Source organism: Vulpes vulpes, chromosome 6, assembly GCF_048418805.1.
Source record: "Vulpes vulpes isolate BD-2025 chromosome 6, VulVul3, whole genome shotgun sequence".
Classification (NCBI taxonomy): Eukaryota; Metazoa; Chordata; class Mammalia; order Carnivora; family Canidae; genus Vulpes; species Vulpes vulpes.
In genome coordinates, this window is record NC_132785.1 from 75,608,107 (window position 1) to 75,630,518 (window position 22,412).

Sequence of the window (22,412 nt, forward strand, 5' to 3'; positions counted from 1 at the left end):
CAAGCTGTGATCCTGGAGTCCCAGGATTGAGTCCCACATCAGGGCCCCTGCATGGAGCCTGCTTCTCCCTCTGCCTGTGTCTCCATGAATAAATAAATAAAATCTTAAAAAAAAAAATTGTTTTCTTTAAAAAAAAAATTCACCACAAAATCAATATCATAAGTCAATCAATATGATATGCCATATCAATAAGAGAAAGGATAAAAGCCATATCATTTCAGAAATGCAGAAAAAGCACTTGATAAAGTGCAACATCCATTTATGGGGGGAAAAAAAAGTCAACAAAGTTTAGAGAGAACATAACTTAATAAAGGCCTTGTATGGAAAACCCACAGCAAAACTCATACTCAATGGGGAAAAACAGAGATTTTCCCCTAAGGTCAAGAAAAAGACAAGGATGTCCACTCTCACCACTTTCAACATAGTACTAGAATTCCCAGCCACAGCAATCAGACAACAAAAAGAAATAAAAGGCATCCAACTGGCAAGGAAGAGGTAAAATTTTCACTACTGGCAGAAAACATGATGCTAAATACAGAAAACCTTAAAGACTCCACCAAAAAAACTACTGGAATTGATAAATGAGTTCAATAAGGTCACAGGATAGAAAATCAATATACAAAAAAATCTATCACATTTCTATAAACTAATAATGGAGCAGCACAAAGAAAAATTAAGAAAAACAATCGCACTTACACCGCACCAAGAATAAATCACCTAGAAATAAATGTAACCAAAGAGATGAAAAGTACACTAAAAACCATGAAACAATGAGGAAAGAAACTGAAGCTGACACAAAGAAATGGAAAGACATTCCATGCTAATGGATGAGAAGAATAAATATTGTTAAAATGTCTATACTACTTAAAGCAGTCTACAGATTTAATGTATTCCCGATCAAAATACCAACAGCATTTTTCACAGAACTAGAACAATTAATTCTATAATTTGTATGGAACCACAAAAAAAAAAAAAAAAAAAAAAAAAAAAAAAAAAAAAACAACTCTGAATGGCCAAAGCAATTGAAAAAGAAAAACCTGGAGGTAGGTATCACAATTCCAGACTTTGAGTTATATTACAAAGCTGTAGTGATCAAAACAGTATGGTATTAGAACAAGAAAAAGACACATAGTCAATGGAATAGAATAGAAAGCCCAAAAATAATCCACAATTGTATGGCCAATTAATCTTCAACAAAGAAAAAAGAATATGCAATAAGAAAAATCTTTCCAACAAACGGTGATGGGAAAACTGAACAGCTACATACAAAGAAATGAAACTAGACATTTTCTTACACCATACACAAAAATAAACTCAAAATGGATTAAACACCTAAACGTGAGACCACGTTTATGGAAAAATCCTTGATGAAAGCACAGGCAGCAATTTCTCTGACGCTGGTCATAGCAACATCTTTCTAGATGTATCTCCTGAGGCAAGTGAAAGTAAAGCAAAAATAAACTATTGGGACCACATCAAAATAAAAAGCTTTTGCACAGCAAAGGAAACAACCAACAAACCAAAAGACAACCTGCTAAATGGGAGAAGATATTCACAAATGACATTTTCAATAAATGGTTAGTATACAAAATATATAAAGAACCTACACAACTCAACACGGAAAAAAAAAAAAAACCCCAACTGAAAACTGGACCGAAGACATGAATAGGTATTTCTCCAAAGACATATAAATGGCCCTCAGATACATGAAAAGATGCTTAACATCATTCATCATCAGGAAAATACAAATCAAAACCCCCATGGAGGGATCCCTGGGTGGCGCAGCGGTTTGGCGCCTGCCTTTGGCCCAGGGCACGATCCTGGAGACCCGGGATCGAATCCCACGTCGGGCTCCCGGTGCATGCAGCCTGCTTCTCCCTCTGCCTGTGTCTCTGCCTCTCTCTCTCTCTGTGACTATCATAAATAAATAAATAAATAAATAACCCATGGATATCACCTCACACCTCTTTGAATGGCTAAAACAAAAAACTTAAGAAATAATAAGTGTTTGGCAAGGATGTAGAGAAAAAGTACTGTGCACTGTCGGTAGGAATGTAAATTGAGGCAGCACCTGTGGAAGACCATATGGAGGTTCCTTAAAAAATTTAAAAATGGACCTTGCCTATAATCTGAGAATCGCAAGACAAAGAATTTTGGAAAGCACCGAGAGAAGCAACACTTCACAAGAAGCCCCAATAAGAAAAAGATCAGATTTCTCATTAGAAAATATGGTGGCCAGAAGGCACTGAGATGACACTGTACACGAACTCAAAGAAAAAAGCTAGGAACCAAGAATTCTATATCTAGCAAAGTTTAATTAAAGAGAATTTAAGACATCTCCAAGTACATAAAAACTGAGAATTCATTACTAGCAGAACTGCCCTCTAAAAATTATTAAAGGAAGTCCATTAGGCTGAAATGAAAGTATTCTAGATTAACTCAACTCCACGGAGAAAAAAAATATCTTGACATGTAAAATGAAAACACAACATTTATGGCATTCAGTTAAAGCAGTGCTAAGAGGAAAATTTACACCTTTAAATGCCTAAAATGCCTAAATGGAAGTAAAGATCTCAAAATCAATAACTTAGTGTTCCACCTTAAGAAACTAGAAAACAAAAAATAAAAGCACATTAATTCTGAAGTATGCAGGAAAAAAAATAGAAACAATGAAAATAAGAGTGAGGATAGTTGAAATAGAGAAGAAAAAAACAACACAAAAACATCAATGAAACCAAAACTGGTTCTTTAAAAAGAAAAAAAATCAACAAATAGAAACCTTTAGTCAGACTGTCCAAGATAAGAAGAGATAAGATTAAAATTACTAATCTGGATTGGAAAAAAGGACATTACTACCAATCTTACAGAAATAAATACCATAAGGCAATATTATGAGCAGCTGTATGCTAGCAAATAACATAACCTATAAGAAATGAACAAATTCCTAGAAAACATAAAATATCAATTCAAGAAGAAAAAAACTGAGATCTTTAAGAAGTAAAAACACTGATTTAGTAATAAGGAAAACTGACCTTAAAGAAAAGCCCAGAAACAAATGGTTTCATAGTGAATCCTATCAAATCCTTCCAAAAAAGAACACTTCCAACACACTCTATGAAGTCAATATTACCCTCATTCCAAAATCAAAGACATTACAAGAAAAACATCTCTTATTAATATAGACACAAAAATTCTGAATACCATAAAACTGACTATGGCAATATATAAAAAGTACTATATACCATGACCAAGTGAGTTTTATCCTAGAATGCAAGATCAGTTCAACACAGGAAAATCAATCACTGCAATATACCACAGTAATATAGGTCAAAAACCACATAATTGTCTCAATAGACACAGATAAAGTGCTTGACAGGGTGCCTGGGTGGCTCAGTAGGTGAAATGTCTGCCTTCAGCTCGAGTCATGATCTCAGGGTCCTGGGATCGAGCCCCACATCAGGCTCTCTTTCTGCTCAGCAGGGAGTCTGCTTCTCCCTCTCCTGTACTCTCTCCTTCTCTCTCAAAATAAAAATAAAATCTTAAGAAAAAAAAAAGAAAAGAAAAAGTGCCTGACAAAATCCAACATCCTTTCATGACAAAACACTCAAAAAGTTAGGAATAGAAAGTAATTTCCTCAATCTGATAAAAGCCATCTATGAAAAATCCAAAGTTAACTTCATACTGACTGGTAAAAGACTGAAAGCTTTACCTCTAAAATCATAAACGAGACAAGGATGTCCCCTTTTGCTTACTGTTACTCAACACTGTACTGGAAATAGTAATCAAAGAGCTTAAGCTTTCATGAAAAAGAAATAAAAGTAAAAAAGCATTACATCTCTATTCACAAATGATATGATCTTGTACAAAAAAAATCCTAAGGAATCCACACACACAAAAATCTGTAAGAGCTAAGAAACAAATTCATCTAGGTTTCAACATATAAAATGAATATACAAAATCAACTGTATTTTCTATACACTAGCAATGAATAATCCACAAGTGAAAATAAGAAAACAATTGTTTACCACAGCATGAAAAGAATAAAACATTTGGAGATGAAAGAAATGTAAAATTTGTACACTAAAAAGTATGAAATATCACTGAGAGTCTAAAGACCTAGACAAACTGAAAGATACTCCTTGGTCACAGACAATAAGTAATATTGTTAAGACAGAAATACTCTCAAATATATCTAAAGATGCAATGAAATCTCATCAAAATACAAAGTGTCTTTTCACAGAACTTAACAAGTTGATCCTAAAATTCATAGGAAAACACAAGGAACCCAGACTAATCAAAACAATCTTGAAAAAGAACATCAAGCGCTACAAACTTCCAGTTGTAAAATAAATCATGGGGATGCCATGTATAGCATGGTGACTACAGCTAATAATACTGTGTTGTATATTTGGAAGTTGCTGAAAGGGCAGGGTAGATGTTAAAAGCTCTCTCCGGAAGAAAAAAAATTGTAATCATGCGTATGGTGACAGGTGTTAACTGGACTTACTGTGATGATCATTTCACAACATACACAAATAATGAACCATTATATTGTACACCTGAAACTAGTATGTGGATTATACCTTAATTTAAAAAGGAAAGTAGTAAGAGCAAAATTAGAGAACAGATGCTTTCAAATTTCTAAACTTACTATAAAGTTACAGTAATCAAGACAGTGTCTTACTGGGATAACAAACAGAAATGAATGGAATAGACCTGTCTAGAAATAAACTCTTACATTAATGGTCAATTTTCAACAAGAGTATTAAAACAACTCAATTGGGGGAAAATATGCTTTTCAACAAATGCGGCTAGGAACAACTATCCATGTGCACAAGAATGAGGTGGAACCACTATTCCATACCATACACAAAAATTAACTCAGAATGGACCAGAAGTCTAAATGTGTAACTAAATTTAAAAACTCTTAAACTCTATAACTAAATTTAAAAACTCTTAAGAAGAAAACATGATCTTGAACTAGTCAGTTATCTTGTACTAATGACACCAAAAGCACAAGCAACAAAAGAAAAACTAAACTGGATTTCGTCAAAACACAACTTTTTTGCTTCAAAAGATAATCTAGGGAAAATAAGACAGTTTACAGATAGGAGAAAATATCTGCAAATTAAACATTTCACAGGGAACTAGTATCCAGAATAAACAACTCTCAGAACTCAACTATAAAATAAAGCCTAACTCAATTTAAAAAGTAAAGGATTTGGGGGCACCTAGGTGACTCAGTTGGGTTAAGCGTCTGCTTTCAGCTCTGGTCATGATAGCAGGGTCCTGGGATTAAGCCCTGTCAGACTCCCTGCTCAACACGGAAGTCGGCTTCTCTCCTTCCTTCTGCAACTCCCTCCATTCGTGCACACTCGTGCTCATGCTCACTCATTCTAATAAATAAAATCTTTAGGAAAAAAAGGGAAAGAATTTGAACAGACTTTTCTCCAAACAAGATACACAAATGGCCAATAAACACCCGAGAAGATGCTCAACATCATTAGTCATCATGGAGAAGTAAATCAAAACCAAATGAATGCCTTAAACTAATGAGTAAGGAAAATAATGCTTCAACGTCATGCCCAAGTCCTCACTGTTAATACTACACAAATTTTTGAGGTCAACTTTTTCCCTAAGGTGACTTGCCTACTTTGCAAGAGGCCTGGGAGTCACCATCTGCCTGTCTTCCCCTAACACTGAAAGAGTAGACTGGTATAGAGAGGTAATAAGTGAGACTGGAAATGCTTGTTTCCCATAAATAGAAAATAGGATTAGCCTCCAAGTGAAAAGCAAAAACAAAACAAAGAAATCACAATCAGATTATCATTTCTCATCCACCACAATGGCTATACTCAGCCATAATCAAAAGCATGACAAGCATGTGGGAAATTTTCATTTTTACATTGGAGGTAGAATATAAATGATGCAGCTGCTTTGGAAATGGTCTGGCAGTTCCTCAAAAAGTTAAATATAGAATTACTGTATGACCCAGAAGTTTAATTCCTGGAACAGTGTATACCCAAAAATCAAAACATAACCACACAAATGTTTGTACATTATTCCTAATAGTCAAAAAGTGGAAACAACCCAATGTTCACCAATTGATGAATGAATAAAATGTGGTACATCCATACAACTGAATATTATTCAGCCATAAGAAGGAATCAAGTATTATTAAATGCTAAGACCCTGAAAATATCATGTTAAGTAACAAAAAAGCCTAAACACAAAAGAGCACATATTTTATGATTCCATTTATATGAAACATCTAGAATAGTCAAATTCATAAAAATGGAAAGTGGATTAATGGTTGCCAGGAGCAGAGAGTAAGGGGAAATGGGGAAAGAAAGCTAAAGGATGCAGATTTCTGTTTCTTCCTTATTTTGCTGATCTATTCCTTTAAGCTAATCTAATAACCCCATGACATCCCAATTTAAGATCTACCCAACCTTAACTGGCAAACTGAATCTGAGAACTGGAACTTCTAGACTAGTCTGAAAAAGAATCTGAGAAAGAGAAGAGAAATCGGACTGGGGAAAAAAGTACTTTTTTTTCTAAGTCTAGAAACTAAAAACTTGTTATCACTAACCACTGATGTTTACTGTGAACAAATGCATTACCCTTCACTTTTACAGGGTCAAAAACTAGCTAGCTATTAGTATATCACTATTATTATAAAATAATCTGTTTTTTTAAGATTTTATTTATTCCTTTCCAACTAGGGCCTGGCAGAATGGCTCCCGCAAAGAAGGATGGCAAGAAGAAGAATGGCCGTTCTGCCATCAACGAGGTAGTGACCAGAGAATACACCATCAACATTCACAAATGTATCCATGGAGTGGGTTTCAAGAAGCGTGCCCCTCCGGCACTGAAAGAGATCTGGAAATTTGCCATGAAGGAGAATAGAACTCCAAATGTGCACACTGACACCAGGCTCAACAAAGCTGTCTGGGCCAAAGGAATAAGGAATGTTCCATACCGTATCCGTGTGCGGTTGTCCAGAAAACATCACAAGTATGAAGATTCACCAAACAAGCTCTACACACTGGTTACCTACGTATCTGTCACCACTTTCAAAAATCTACAGACTGTTAATGTGGATGAGAACTAATCGCTGATTGTCAAATAAAGGTATAAAACTGCAAAAAAAAGAAAAAGATTTTATTTATTTATTCATGAGAGACACACAGAGAGAGAGGCAGAGACACAGTCAGAAGGAGCAGCAGGCTCCATGCAGGGAGCCTGACGTGGGACTCGATCCCAGGTCTCCAGGATCACGCCCTGGGCTGAAGTGCTAAACTGCTGGGCCACCGGGGCTGCCCATAAAATAATGCTTTTTTAATTGAGTGGTCAGACATTAGAAGAATAATCAAAATACACTGCTACTACTATTCTGGATCCAGTTCTACACCTCTAAAATAGAAAATAATTTCTCAATTCATGTCCCTACACTCAAAGTCTTTTGGATACTGAAAATAAACATATGCACATTTGGAAAGTATATCACAATGAATAAGGGAAAATACTATTACAAATTCCTACAATCTTTCTTTTTTATATTCCTATTTCATATTTAACATGATTCTTTTACTGTACCATCAACTCCTTTACTTTTTGTAGTTGCCTAAAATCTAGCAAAGCACTACATATTTATTCTAATGGTTGCTCAGACCCAGTATTTTCAGAAGAGTTTTAAAGAAAAAAACGGCAACACACACAAATGTATATTTTCCTTAAAAACATTTTACAATAAATGGCATGTTTATAAGCAGCAGTTTATTTTAACAATCAACTTGCCTCTAGAAGGCTCTAAAGACAATTAATGGGAAAGGAAGGGTGACTGGAAGTCTTGAACCTATGATTTAAAAGGATTCAGACAATGAGGACAAATTTTTGGTACCGTAAATGTACCTTTTACTAGCTATTTTACTTCAGTTTTGGGTGGGAAGGGAACAAGTAATGTTGCTAGATGACACAATTTAAGGATTTCCTTGTGTTTATTTGACATAAAACACCAACAATGAATTTTGTTTCCTTTCATTCAATTCTTATTTGCCCAAAATGTAACTTTTAAATAATTTTCTTATTTACCCTCTTTTAGCAGGTTAGAAACTGAGAATAAAAAAGTACAGAACCTAAACTACCATGAAGATCATCCAGCCATTTGCAACAACATAGATATCACTAGAAATTATAATGCTAAGCAAAGTCAAAGACAAATACCATTATGATTTGACTCATATATGGAATTTAAGAAAAAAAAACAAATGAACAAAGGAAAAAAAAAAAAGACAAACCAACCAAAAAATAGACTTTCAACTATATAGAACTGTTGCCAGAGGAGAGGTGCATGGGGGGGATCGGTCAAACAGCTGGAGATCAAAGAATGCACTTCTCAGGATGAGAACCAGGTGATGTATGAAACTGATGAATTATATTATACACCTGAAATTAACATAACACTCTATGTTAACTGGAATTAAAATTTTTTAAAATTAAGTCAGGTAACATATGTAAAATGCTTGGTCCAGGACCTGCCACATATAAATGGAAAAAATATTACCTATTATTATCAATATATGACAACTGCTTCTATAAAAATGTTCACTCCTTAAAAACTTCTCCTATAGATAGTGAAGAGTGGCTGTGTAGCTCAGTTGGTTAAGCATCTGCCTTCGGCTCAAGTCATGATCCCAGGGTCCTGGAATCAAGCCCCATGTCAAGCTCCCTACTTCACCCTCTCCTCCCCAGTAATGCTCTCTCACTCTCTCTCAAATAAATAAATAAAATCTTTAAAAAAAGATAGTGAAGAGATAGAATCATATCTGAAATGTATTTGGTGTTCATGTGAAAAAGTCAACCTATTATTAGAATCCTAACACTTCTTGAGACTCATACTCAACTGTAGTAATATACCTAAAATCCAAAATCAATCTCCAAATAATGGATATTTACACTGGTTCGTATTTTTTGAACCTCATTATACTGAACTGTAGTAATAGATCTAAAATCCAAAATCAATCTCCAAATAATGGATATTTTCGGTTGGTTCAAATTTTTCACTATTCTAAACATCGCAGTGTTCCTACACACTTAACCACTTACTTCCTGAGAATACTAAGAAATGAAAATACTAGCTTCAAGTATATGCACATGTTTATTTTAAGTAGGCTCCACACTCAACATGGGGCTTGAATTCACAACCCCAAGATAAAGAAATGCATGCTTAACCAAGTGAGCTAGCCAGGTGCTTCACATATGTACACTTTAAATATTGATACCTAACAGTCAAAATACCATCAAATTTACATTCCACTGCCAATATTATGAGAGGGTCTTTAAAAAAACAAAAACAGAAAGTTTATTTAAACAGGATGCTTGAGGCAGCCCGGGGGGCTCAGCAGTTTAGTGCCACCTTGGGCCCAGGGCGTGATCCTGGGGACCCGGGATCAAGTCCCACATCAGGCTCCCTGCATGGAGCCTGCTTTTCCCTCTGCCTCTCTCTCTCTCTTCTTTCTGTGTCTCTCATCAATAAATAAATAAAATCTTTTAAAAAAATAAAATAAAATAAACAGGATGCTTGGGGTGTCTGAGTGGTTCAGTCAGTTAAGCATCTGACTCTTGATTTCACCTAGGTCATGATCTCCGGGTCATGAGATCACGCCCTCACGAGATTCAAGCAGCAGAGTCTCCTTGAAATTCTCTCCCTCTCCTTTCACCCTCCATCTGCTCATGCACACACACATGCTTCCTCTCTCTAAAATGAATAAAATCTTTTTAAACAATCAGATTCTTGACTTGAAGGGGAAACTATCTAGGATTCATTTCTTTTAGAGTAATTTATGCCTGATAAAGACAGATTGACCTACATGTAACAGCTTCATACAAAGTTATAAAATTTTGTTTTATAATGATAAATTAAAAAACATCTCCAATTGAACAAAGTATGTAAGGATTTTCATGTTCCATTTTTGTTAAACACTGAGAGCAAAATAACTTACTGGAATATAAAGAGCTGAATGAGCATGCCACTAAGGGAGAAAGAAGGTATCTTCACAGAACCAGTATATTTCCTCATTCCATCTCCATTTGATGTCAATCAAAACATACCACTGGCCATTTAACTATAAAAAATACAATATGCTTGTGCACATTCAGTTACTTCATATACAATTAAGTAATGGGGAGTGGGAAAATGAAAAATCAAGAAAACTGTACTGCAGCAGTCAAGATGTGGTGGAACCAAATTGCAGTTTTCTCATTGAGAATGTCTTGGTCTGGAGAAAGAGCTCTAGAGTAAAGTAGTAAGTTCTCCTTTTAGTAGACTCCTCCTTTCTGTTGCTGGAATATATCAACCGTATTTTCATCCTCCATTTCCAACTGTGCAAGTATGTCTGTTTCACTGATTGGCTGCCATCAAATCAGTAACTGATTTGCCTCATTGACAAATTCTGCCATTCACAATAGGTTTTCCATTAGTTTAATAAGTGGTGTATGCCTCTTAATCTTAAACTGTACCACAGAACCATCTTGCCAATCACCTACTAATAAATAATGATCGTAGTTCTCAGTCTTGACTCCTTCCTTGGGCTTTTCATCAGCAACAGTGAGCACCAGAGTCTCCTGAGCTGCCACTTCACCAGAGTGGTACAGGGCCCTCATTGAACCAGTACACAAGCAGCCCCAGGAGCAGCAGAAGCCAGCAGAGGTGCAGAAGGGAGAGGGCATGCCAAGAGGGTCTATTTTTAATATGTCTTAACAACATACATTGATTTTTTTCCAAATTTAATATTTAATAGCCCACAAATTAAGGAATTAATTCTCTTAAATTCGTTGCATATGTCTCATAGCTTGGTGTTTATCTTTTAACTCTGTTACTATTAGTAATACAAAATACTTTATATAGGCAAAATTATCAAGCATTTCTGTGATGATTTTTAACTTTGGTGCAAGTTTTGAGAGTGGTCTTCCCTATCCCAATATATAAAATATATTTCTTTCCCATTTTATCCTGAAGAATTAGAACTATTTTGAACTTGTTATAAAACATAAAGTAGTTATCTATATATCGCTTTTTATACAGAAGAGCATTCTTTTCTCTTGATCTTTATCTAAACCACCACTTAATGAGGTGGTCACATGAGCTCCAGTAGCAAACAGAAGTCCCCCTTTAAAATTTAACATCCTTTTTAAATGTAACTGTCCTTGACTGTAAAAAAGATGTGCAAGTCTTTCTTAAATAAAAAGAGCCTAAGTAAATAAATGGAGGCTCCTTGCAATAGGAAGAATAGATATCCTACTGATGTCAACCTCCTCCAAATTAAACCTACAGATCCAAGTCCATCAAATAAAAGATCCTAACAAATATTACTTAGGGATGTAACAAGCTGATTTGGAAATTCATATGTAAGAGAAAAAGGCTAAGACACTAAGACATCTGTACTAGTCTCCTGTGGCTGCTGCAACAAATTAGGGCCACAAATTTGCTGTTCTGTGCCATAGTTACTCATCTTCTCTATCTACAGATCACTGTAACAGCTAACATGTTTTTGGGCTATCAAACAAGTTTTCTAAAAATTAGATGTTATATAAGAGGTATGAAGATTTCTTTCAATGAGGGGAGATTATCTGATAATTTCTACCATAATGCTATAAACATTTTTCAATTAATGTCCTGTTTTTTGTTTTTCTTTTTTACATAGTACAGATTTCTGGTTCTGAATCAACTTTTCTGCACAGGTACTAAACAACCCAAAGTCTCTTTCTGATCAGGATATGGACTTTAAATGTTTTTTCTACCCATTGTCAATTAAAAGGAAATTGCTCACAAAAATGCAACTCTGTTCTCCTCGTATCTAACATATTCATTTTTGAACTACATGATATTTACTGAGTACCAGAATATGCCAGGCACTATGCTGAGTCTAGGGACATGAAGATGAAAGACACACCTCTGCCCTCAGGAAGATAAGATAAGTCATGCAAATAAATACATTGTAATAAAATAACCAAGTTACTAGAAGTAAATAGCACAATATAGGGAAAGCTATGCCCATCTGATGGGGTAGGCTTCACCAAAGCTATGATTTTGCCCTAAGCAAAGAGCAGAAGCTTTCAGGTATAAGAGTGATATGAAGACAGCATAGCACTGTGAATATCATTAGCAAAAGTACAGGCATCACAGTGATTTCTGATTAATACTGTTGAAATGTAAAGTATCAGAGAGAATAACAAGTTAAAGAACAATGTGGCAAAGAAACATTTGTGTTGTGACACTTAGATTTTGAGAGGTCTGTGGGATACCCTTACATCCAATTATCTTTTTCTACCACATTGTCAAAAATGAAAGTTCCAGGTTTTAGTAACCTGAAGGATGATGATGCCATTTAATACAAAGAAAGAAAAAAAGGAAAAAAAATCATTTAGATTGTAAAGATATTTGAAATGAGAAACAGATCTAACAAACATACTTATCCCTATTTCCTATTTTCCCCAAGGTCTCTATCACACAGATCCTTCTAGAAGATGTTAGTTAATATATGAACACACATGTATATAGATAAACCATGACTGAATTTAGAAAAAAGAAAAAAAATTTTTTTAGAAAAAATGTTTTCTTTTTCAAGACACTGAAAACGTAACCCAAGATGTTTCTCTTTTCACTTTAACTGCTAGGAAATCTAAGAACCAAATTCAATGCCTTAGAGCTTTAATCAGCTCATCTCTAGAACCTGATGTTTCCTTTCTTTAAGTAGTAGCTATTCAGTTTTCTGTTTTACCACTAATTGTTCTATTGCACATTTTATGCAGTCCTATAAGCTATATAAAATCATTCAGATGCAATAAAATCTTTAACAAAAAAAAAGTTAATGCAGAGGTTGCTTACAGTATTTGAACAGCTTATTTTAGTAAGCAAATAAATCAGTAACATTTATGGAAATAAGCTCAGTAAATCACTTCAAAATACACAAAGATAAAGTATTTCAACTAAGTCAAATTAATTTTTCAAATCAGTATGTCTCAAATATAAAGAGCAGATACAAATTAAGAACATAAAAGTCTAATTTCATGTATATAGAATTACTAATTTTGCCTAGCAAATTCTTAAAAACATATTCAAGTATAAAATCAACTTATCTTTATAAGCAAATTATAATTCACAATGATTCCTACACTTCCAAATTTTCATTCATATCAGTTCAAATTTAATCTATATCATTTTTAAGTTTTTATTTATTTTTAAGATTTTATTTATCCATGAGAGACAGAGAGAGAGAGAAAGAGGGAGAGAGAGAGCAGAGACACAGGCAGAGGGAGAAGCAGGTTCCATGCAAGGAGCCCAATGTGGGACTCGAATCTGGGTCTCTAGGATCAGGCCCTGGGCTGAAGGTGGCGCTAAACCACTGAGCCACCTGGGCTGCCCTTAAGTTTTATAATTTTTTAAAATAATTTTTAAGATTTTATTTATTCATGAGAGACACAGAGACAGAGAGAGGCAGAGACACAGGGAGAGGGAGAAGCAGGATCCATGCAGGGAGCCCAACATGGGACTTGATCCTGGGTCTCCAGGATCACACCCTGGGCTGAAGGCGGCGCTAAACCACTGAGCCACCTGGGCTGCCCCCTTGAGTTTTAATTTAATGAACATACAGTATTTGCTTCTATCTTTATACATTATCATTTATATCTACTGAATATTTGTTATTTTTCTTAGGATATTTTAATTTAATTCTTTGTGAAAATATTAATATATGCAGATTGGAGGAAAAACAATCATTTTTCAGTAATCAATTGATAATAAATTTCTTCTCTAAATATAAAAAAAGTAAAAAAATGGGGACCAAGTTGCTTTGTATGAAGCCGATCTTCAGTCTAATTTGTGTCAGAGAACCTCTTATTATACAGTATCTTGAAAACATGTCTTAGGGCTTTTTGTGGTTTGTTTCAAGCAGGTATGGACATCAGGTAAGGAAAATCATTCCTGACAGATGGCACAAACAGGTGCATTGGGACTGTTCAAGCTTACTGACTTAAGAGTCTCCAGGCTACAGTGAGAGGGAATCAGGCAGAGCCAAGGGAGTCCATAAATTGAGAAGATCAGCTGACAGTCCAGGGAAATCAGGATAATTAGAATTCACAGGACAAAGCACCAAAGAAGAAAGAAGTGCACACAGTAAGAACTCAGGATACTGGGAAAGGTCCCCTTCCAGTATGACTGTAACATACTTAAAAGGAAACTCCCAAGACAGGAGAAAGAATTATGTGAAAGAATTTGAGAGAACAGTACCAGATGATCCCAGAAGACTGAGAACAGCACTTGTTCCCAAGAGCTGAACCACAGAAAAACTCATAATTTGCAGGGCATGTATTGGGTAGAATACTCAGGAAAATGCTGCCTCATAATAGGTAATAATTAGCCCTAAACAGATCCACTCAACAAATCATAAAAGCAAGACCTGAAATGCTCAAACTGCTTTCAAGTACTTTAACTGCATCCCTGAATAAAGCTCAAGAAGTTATAGGAATACAAAAATATCCAGAAGCTAAGATCACCAAATTCACAGTATCAGATATCCCAAGATTAGTGAGCAAAGAAGGAAACTCAAGATAAAGAATATTATCAATTGATTAAAACTGACCCAGACTGACAAAGAAGTTAGAACTACCACAGAAGTATATTGTTACTTTAATTGTATTTCATGTGTTCAAGAAGTTAAAAAGACATGTAGATTATATGATTTTATGCTCAAAGTGAAGTAGATAAAAACTACATCTGATATGAAAAATTAACAAGATTAATGACAGATGATGACATGTAGCAGAATACTAGTGAACTTGAAGACAGCAACAGAAACTATGCAAGATAAAAGAGAGAAAAAAGAACCCCCCAAAATGGAAAATAACGTCAATTATTTTCAAGCTACTACTAATACTACTATTATACTACTAATACTTTCCCAATATACCAATCTAATATTAATACTTCCCTCAAATACTAATAAATGAAATTCAAAAAAGAGGGGGAGAAAGAAGTGGGGAAAAAATGACCAAACTTAATGAAAATGTAAACCCAATGTAAGCAGTTCAGTGAACCCTCAAAAACAAGAAATACTAAGAAAACTACACCATGACACAGCTGTTCAAAACCAGTGATGAAGAAAAAAATCTTAAAAGCAGCCAGAAAAACTTTTTAAAATGTTATGTGCAGAGTACGAATGATAGCAGACTTACCAGAAATAATGCAAGCAAGGAGCACCTAGCTGGCTCAGTCGGTGGAACATTTGACTCCCAATCATGGGGATTGAGCCCCATGTTGTGTGTAGAGATTAGTTAAAAATAAAATCTTAAAAAAAAAAAAAGAAAGAAAAGAAAAGAAAAAGAAAAAGAAAAAGAAAAAGAAAAAGAGAATAGAAGCAAAAAGACAGCAGAGTAAAATCTTTAAAGGACAAAGAAAAAAGCCATCAACCTAGAATTCTAAACAGAACCAAGTATCTTTCCAAAAAGAAGGCAAAATAAAGACTTTTCACACAAAAGTGTAAAGAATTCATTACCTACAGACTATCATCACAAAAGAACGTTAAAGAAGTCCTTCAGGCAGAAACAAAATGATACTGAATGGATGGAAATAACTATCTCTGCAAAAAAATGAGGAGCAATGAGAAACGATACTGCATAAGAAAATACATGCTTTCTTATTATTATTTAGAAATCCTTAAAAGGGGCACCTGGGTGGCTCAGTCAGTAAGTGTCTGCCTTTGACTCAGGCCATGATCCCACATCTGGCTCTCTGCTCAGCGAGGAGCCTGCTTCTCCCTCTCCCTCTGCCTGACACTCCCCCTGCTTGTGCTTGCTCTCCTTGTCAAATAAATGAAATCTTAAAAAAAAAAAAAATCCTTAAAAAATAACTGCTTAAACAAATTAATATTGTATGGGGTTTACAATGTATATAAGTAAACATATAACCATTAAAGGCTGAGGGGAGAAATGGAAGTACACTCTTATTGAATTGTTGTACAATATGAGAAATGATGCAAGTGGTGTATCACCAACTACTAGATTTTGGTAAGGTAAAGATATATATTACAAATTATAAAGCAATCAGTAAAATAATAAAATAAGAAATTATGGTTAATAAACCAACAAAGGAGATTTTTAAAAGAATCATAAATGTATTCAACTAATACAAAGAAAGCAAAAAAAAGAAAGGAGGGAACTAAAAACAGGCCAAATAGAAAACAAACAGCAAGACAGATTAAAATGTAACCAAATCAATAATGACATTAAATGTACATCATCCACATATGAATGACTACTTATTAGTCTGAATCTAACAGAACAATTGCAAAGTAAGGAGACTGGGTCAGTAATCAAAAGCCATCCAAAGAGAAGTGCTTAGGTGGTTCAGCTGGTTAAGCATCTGCCTTTGGCTCAGGTCATGATCTCAGAATCCTGGGATCCAGCCCTATGCTAGGCTCCCTGCTCAATGAGGAGTCTGCTTCTTCCTCCTTCCCCCTGCTTCTGCTCTATTTCTCTTTCTCAAATAAATAAAATCTTTAAAATGCCAACATTAAAAAAACAAACAAACAAAAAGGCCTCTCAAGGAGAAAAGTCTAGGACCAGATGGCTTCACTGGTGAATTCTACCAACGTTTAAAGAGGAATAATTCCCAGCCCTTCTGACTCTTCCATATGACAAAAGAGGGAACATTTTATAAGGCCAGCATTATCCTGACATGGTTCTGCGCTATCCTATGGCCACGGGCCTCAACAAGGGCCACAAAGGGACTAAAAATGTGAGCAAGCTGAGGCACAGCCACCACTGCCACAGGCGCCTCACCAAGTTCCTACGGGACATGATCTGCGAGGTGTGTGGCTCCGCCCGCGACCCATGAAGCTGCTCAAGGTGTCCCAAGGATAAGCGTGCCCTCAAGTTCATTAAGAAGCAGGTGGGAATGCATATCCACGCCAAGAGGGAGAGAGAGGAGCTGAGCAACGTGCTGGAGGCCATGAGGAAAGCAGCTGCCAAGAAGGACTGAACCCCTCCCTCTGTATGTAATAAATCTTTCAGGGCGTAGCAAAAATAACCAATTACATCAAATTAAAAGGTTGTTTTTATTTACTTGAGAGAAAGAGAGGGAGCGAGAAAGAGAACATAAGCAGGGGGTCAGGGCAGAGGGAGCAGCAGACTCCCCACTGAGCAGGGAGCCCTATGTGGGACTCAATCCCAGGACCCTGGGATCATGATCTGAGCCAAAGGCAGATGCTGAACCGACTAAGCCACCCAGGCGTTTCTGCACAGCAAAGCAAAACATAAATAAAATGAAAACGCAACCCTCAGAATGGAGAAAATATCTATAAATCACGTATCTAATAAGGGATTAATATCCAAAATATATAAAGAACTCATACAACTCAATAGCAAAACAATAATCCTATTTTAAAATAGAAGATTTGAATAGACATTTTTCCAAAGACATACAGATGGTCAACAGGTACTAGAAAAGGTGCTCAATATCACTAATCATCAGGGAAATGCAAATCAAAAACACAGTGAGATATATTTCACACCTATTATCAAAATATATATATATATATTGGCAAGGATGTGGAAAAAAGGGAACCGTTTTATACTGTTGGTGGGAATGTAAATTGGTAAAGCCACTGTAGAAAACAGTTGGGAGGGCAGCCCGGGTGGCTCAGTGGTTTAGTGCTGCTTTCAACCCAGGGTATGATCCTGGAAACCCAGGATCAAGTCCCACGTCAGGCTCCCTGCATGGAGCCTGCTTCTCCCTCTGCCTGTGTCTGCCTCTCCCTCTCCCTCTCTCTCATGATAAATCTCAAAAAAAAAAAAAAAAAAAGCAGTTGGGGGATTCTTCAAAAAATTAAAAACAGAACTGTATTATTTAGCAATCCCACTTCTGGGTATATATCTGAAGGAAATGAAATCACCAAGAGATATCTGCAGCCCCTCATTCACTGCAGCATTATTCATATCAGCCAAGATATGAAAACAAGTCATTCCAATGGATGAAGAAAATGTAATATGTGTTTGTATATACATGCACACACATATATACACACTACACTTATATATACAATGGAATATTATTCAGCCACAAAGAAGAAAATCCTGCCATTTGTTACAACATGATGTTAAGTGAAATAAGTCAGAAAGACGCATACTGTATGATTTCCTTTATACATGAAATTAAAAAAACAACTTTATAAAAACATTAAAGAATGGGGGTTGCCAGAGGCAAAAGGTGAGGGAAATGGGTAAGGGTGGTCAAAAGATATAAACTTCCATTTATAAGACAAATAAGTTCTGGGTATATAATAAGAGCATACTAACAAAACAAAACAAAAAGAATGTACATCATCCAAACATTTTTTTTAATTTTTTTTTTATTTATTTATGATAGTCACAGAGAGAGAGAGAGGCAGAGACACAGGCAGAGGGAGAAGCAGGCTCCATGCACCGGGAGCCTGACGTGGGATTCGATCCCAGGTCTCCAGGATCGCTCCCCGGGCCAAAGGCAGGCGCCAAACCACTGCGCCACCCAGGGATCCCTCATCCAAACATTTTAATTAAAAGTAGAGTTTACCAGGGATAAAGAGATTATTTCAAAATGGTGAAAGAATCAATTTAGGGGCGCCTGGGTGGCTCAGTCCATTAAGCATCTATCTGCCTTTGGCTCCGGTAATTATCTCTGGATCCTGGGATCGAGCCCCACTTCAGGCTCCCTGCTTAGCAGGGAGTCTGCTTTTCCCTCCCCCTGCTTGTGCATGCTCTTTCCCTTTCAAATAAATATCACCTTTAAAAAATCAATTTATCAAGGGGAAAGAATAATCCTAAATGTTATGGCACCTAATAACTTTAAAATACATGAAACAAAATCTGAAAGAAAAGTAACAAACCCACAAAGAAACTTCAGTATGCCCTCTCAATAATTAAAACAAGAAGACAGCAATTCATCAAGGATATAGAAGTCTTTAATGACACTATCAAACAATTTGTCCTAATTGACATTTTTAGAACATTCAACTCAACGACAGCAGAATATCTATTGTTTTCAAGTGCAAATGAACCTGTATCATGTTAGAACATATGTGGGACTATTAAATCAATTTTAAAGAAATCAAATCATAGTACATGTTGCAATTAAGTTACAAATCAATAACAAAGATATCTGAATAATCTCAAATATTTGAAGCTAAAGACTACTATTGTAAATAACCAATGGATCAAAGAAGAAACCAAAAGGCAAGACAGAATGTACTATGATCTAATTGAAAATGTAAATACAAAATACCACAATTTTGGGATGCTACTCAGGAAAAACTTGTATCACTAAATGCCTACAGTGGAAGGAAAAACGTCTCAACCCAGTAATCTCAATTTACATTTTAAGAAACTAGAAAAAGAGCAAAGTAAACTAGAACTAAGAAAAGAAATAAGATCAAAGCAGAGATTAAATAAAAACGGAAAAACATAGAAAATCAATAAAGCCATAAGCTTGTTCTTTTAGATTAATAAAAATGATAAGCCTTTAGTCAGTCTGATCAGGAAAAGACAAATTATCAATATCAACTTTAAAAGAGAGGTATCACCAGATTCTACAGATATCAAAAGAATAATAGAGTATTATGAACCACTTTACGCCTATAAATGACAACTCATATGAAATAAAACTCCTTGAAAAAAACAAACTACCAATGCTCACTCAATAGATAACCAAAATAGATGTCTTTCTAGTAGAGTAATTAAAAACAGTGCTTCAAAGAAAACTGCAGATCCAGATAGCTTCATTAGTGAATTCCACCAAACACATTTAGGTAAAAAAATAATTCTACATGAATATTTCTCAATTAATACTGTAAGGCTAGCACTACCTGGTATCAAAAACCAAAAACATTACTAAAAAGAGAAGCACGGGCCAATATGCCTCATGAACATAAATACAGAAATTATAAGCAAAATTTTAGAGTATTAAACCCAACAATATATAAAGATGACAATTAATCATGACCAAGTGAAGTTTAATCATTTAATCCCAGGACTGCAGAGTTGACCTAACATTTGAAATGACTACAATTCATATTAGTAAATGAAAAAAAAAAAAAATCTATTTATCTCAATATAAATAGAAAAAGCATTTAACAAATCCAAAATCCATTCCTGATCCAAATTCTCAGCAAAAAATGAAACTTTCACCTCAACATGATAAAACGCATCATGCTGTATGATAAACTGATTGCTTTACCCTGAAGATCAGGAACAATACGAGGATGCCCACTCTCACCACTTCCCTTCTACATTGTGCTAGGGGTTCTAGTGAGTTCAGTAAGCCAAGAAAAAATTAAAAATAAAAACATCCATGTTGGAAAAGAAAATGGCTTTTTATTCAGACAAGACTGTCTACTAAAAAACCCAATGGAATCAACAAAAAATTAATGACTGAGTTTAGCAAGACTAAGTGAGTTTAGCAAGACTTCAGGATACAAGCTCAATATACAAAAATCAGGGGCACCTGGCTAGCTCAGTAGGAAGTGCAAGCAATTACTGATATTGGGGTCATGAGTTCAAGCCCCACATTAGGTACAGAGATTACTAAAGAAGAAGAGAAAAAAAAATTGTTAAATTGTATTTCTGTACACTAGCAAAGAAATAAAAGATACCGGGGATCCCTGGGTGGCTCAGTGGTTTAGAGCCTGCCTTCAGCCGAGGGCGTGATCCTGGAGTTCCGGGATCGAGTCCTGAGTCGGGCTCCCTACATGGAACCTACTTCTCCCTCTGCCTGTGTCTCTTCCTCTCTCTCCCTCTTTCTGTGTAACTCATGAGTAAATAAAAATCTTAAAAATTAAAAAATTAAAAATAAATAAAAATAAAAATAAAAAAATTTTTTAAAATTAAAAAAAATAAAGATACCATTTACAACAGCATCAAAAGTTGAAAACATTTAAGGATAAGCAACAGAAGATATCTAAGACCTAATACAGTAAGAACTACAAAACACTGCCAGAGAAATTAAAGAAAGCCCTACATAAATGAACAAACATACATTGTTCATGAGTTAGAGAACTCAATATTGTTGTCTATTTTCCCCCAAATCAACCAATAGATTCACCATAATCCCAATTATGGTGAAATTTTTATTTTTTTTTAAAGAAACTGAAAGCTAATCTTAAAACTCATATGGACATGTAAAGGGTCCAGATACAGTTCCCATCCCTCTACCTCTAAAAAACCTTTGAAAAGTCAGAACAAAGTTAAAGGAAGAACACTATCTGATTTCAAGATTATGTTACAGAGAAAAAAAAAAAAAAAAGCATGTGTGTGTGTATGTGTGTGTGTATACACACTGAGGAGAAAGGAAAGAGAGAAGAGGGAGAGGGAGGGGTCCAGGCTCTAACACAAACATCACTGGAACAAAATAGAAAGTCCAGAAATAGGCCCTCACATATATAGACAAATGAGATTTGGAAAAAAAAAAAAAAGTGCAAAGGCAATTCAGTGTAGAAAGGGCTTTTTCAACAAATGGTGCTCAGCAACTGGGTATCCATTTGCCCACACACCCCCCGCCAAAAAAAAAAAAAAAAAAAAGCCAATTCGTATCTTAAACCATATTTACAAAGTTAACTCAAAGTGGATTACAATAGATCCTAAAATACAAAATTTCCTAGAGAATAGCAGAAACTCTTTGTGACTTTGGCTTAGGCCAAGATTTAGATCTAACATCAAAAGCATAAACCAGGGCAGCCCAGGTGGCTCAGTGGTTTAGCGCCTCCTTCAGCCCAGGGTGTGACCCTGGAGACCCTGGATTGAGTCCCACATCAGGCTCCCTGTGGGAGCCTGCTTCTCCCTCTGCCTGTGTCTCTGCATCTCTTTCTCCCGGTATCTCCCATGAATAAATAAATAAAATCTTAAAAAAAAAAAAGCATAAACCATAAGAGATAAAACTGATACATGGACTTAATTAAGGATTCCTACTCCTTCAAAGAAAATGTTAGGAAAATTAAAAGACAATCCAAATATTGGGGGAAAAAATCTCTGCAAAATATGTATCTGATAAAATACTTATATTCAAAAACATAAATTTTTCAAAACTAAATGAAAGCAAATGACTCAATTTAAAAATAAGTAAAGCAATGAAAAATAAAAATAAAAAAATAAAAATAAGTAAAGGGCAGCCCGAGTGGCTCGGCAGTTTAGCGCCACCTTCAGCCCAGGGCCTAATCCTGGAGAACCGGGATGGAGTCCTACAACAGGCTCCCTGCATGGAGCCTGCTTCTCCCTCTGCCTGTGTCTCTGCCTCTCTCTCTCTCTCTCTCTCTCTCTCTCTCTCTCTGTCTCTCATGAATAAATAAACAAAATCTTAAAAAAAAAATAAGTAGAAAATTTGAACTGAC

General features: G+C 35.4%; 1 protein-coding gene, 1 non-coding gene and 2 pseudogenes across 12 annotated transcripts in view; 2 read left to right on the forward strand and 2 right to left on the reverse strand.

Moving 5' to 3' along the window:
- The window catches only part of RALGAPA1 (Ral GTPase activating protein catalytic subunit alpha 1), a 240,264-nt gene that overhangs the window by 212,057 nt on the left and 5,795 nt on the right, over window positions 1–22,412 (reverse strand). The gene's annotated exons all lie outside the window — the stretch shown is intronic.
- Window positions 5,540–5,686, forward strand: LOC112935374 (U12 minor spliceosomal RNA). Its single transcript, XR_003238159.1, has one exon. It is a non-coding gene; the product is annotated as a U12 minor spliceosomal RNA (small nuclear RNA).
- Window positions 10,321–10,665, reverse strand: LOC112935357 (small ubiquitin-related modifier 2 pseudogene; annotated as a pseudogene).
- Window positions 16,736–17,038, forward strand: LOC112935351 (large ribosomal subunit protein eL36-like; annotated as a pseudogene).